General features: G+C 38.9%; 1 long non-coding RNA gene across 1 annotated transcript; it reads right to left on the bottom strand.

Annotated features, from left to right (window-relative positions):
• Positions 1–4: 4 nt before the first annotated feature.
• Positions 5–651, bottom strand: LOC109593009 (uncharacterized). Its single transcript, XR_002190685.1, has 2 exons — positions 528–651; positions 5–109 (listed from the first exon to the last, which is right to left on the bottom strand). It is a non-coding gene; the product is annotated as an uncharacterized LOC109593009 (long non-coding RNA).
• Between the last annotated feature and the right edge of the window lie 731 nt (positions 652–1,382).

Here is a 1,382-nt window from a genome sequence, read left to right as displayed (position 1 = left end):
GCTGAAAAGAAATATGAATCTGTTTAAATGATGACAATAATAAGAATTAATGACAATAATAGCTGATGATCCTACCCTTACTACTTTATGCTGCTGAATCTTTATTTTCCTAAAATAAAAAATTTAAGAAAATTTTGGTGAAATTATTATTATTATTATTCCAGAGCCATTTTAAAGAATAAAGCATGGGCACAGGGAATTGTACAAAAAATGGCGAAACTAGAAAAATTGAAGTCAGAATCAGCTCAAACTTTCCAATATGCATCAGAAAATGTAATGAAAATTTGGGATGATCCCCGAGCCATTTTTTGAAAAAAACCATGAGCTATAGCCTTGGGTATTTTTTCAGAATTTTGGCAATTTCTTAAGATGGCTGTAACTTTAAAATTTTAAGTCGGACTCAGCTCAAACTTTCTAAGCAGCATAAAGACATCAATGTGCATCAGAAAGTGTAATAAAAATTTTGGTTCATTTTGGAGTATAAAAAGCATGGTCTGTAGTACAGGGTATTTTTAAAATTGCCATACCTCATAAAATAAGTTAGAAAATTCATTTTTCACTGCAAAAGCCAACGTCCACACTATGAATACCGTAGGTCGGGATATATTCGCGGCTGCAATTATTCGCGGTCATAAAAAATTTCAATTAAAAACCATGAAAACCGAGGTGTTATTTTAATTGAAAACGGCGATATAGTGAAGAAAAGCACCTTGCTGCAGTGTCCTTGAGCTGTTGTTCTTCTTGTTTTACTAAGCCTTGGTCTTATTGGAGCTGCTTTTATCAGTTCTTTTCAGAACTAGTGCCTCGCCCTATTTTGGGACTCTCCGCCCAATGGCGCCCATTCTAGTTAAGCTGGGTTCACAATATTTGCGTTGCGACCGGAAGTGCCGTATAACGCAATGATAAACGCAAGAATACAGTCGATTGCATGCATAGGTGCACGTGATCCACACGCAATACGCACTGTTCGAACGCAAGTGAAATCCACTGTACTGTTGATTGCAGTTCCGTTCGAAAATGCGTCACCCAGTGCGTATGCGTGAGGATCACGTGATCCTAATAAACACATCCACGGAAAGATACTCACGCAGCACGCTCCATTCGAACGGAACTGCAATCAACAGTAGAGCAGAGTTCTATTCTTGCGTTTACCCATTGCGTTATACAGCACTTCCGGTCGTAACGCAAATATTCTGAACCCACCTGTACCTTTAGTGTTTTATTGACTTGGGCGTGGTTTATATCACCAGCACGCGGTCCGGCAACAACTTGCAGCAAAGAAGATGAAAGAGCTCTGAAGCAGAGGCCCATACAATAAGTTAACAGATAGAGAAGGACTCGCTATTGGTGAATGGCTCCACTAAAGCTGCTAAAGAACAGAG

This window comes from Amphimedon queenslandica, unplaced genomic scaffold, assembly GCF_000090795.2.
Source record: "Amphimedon queenslandica unplaced genomic scaffold, v1.1 AMPQUscaffold_3199_Cont24802, whole genome shotgun sequence".
Lineage (NCBI taxonomy): Eukaryota > Metazoa > Porifera > Demospongiae > Haplosclerida > Niphatidae > Amphimedon > Amphimedon queenslandica.
Note: the sequence above shows the minus strand (reverse complement) of the source record. Positions and strands in the feature narration are given on the sequence as shown.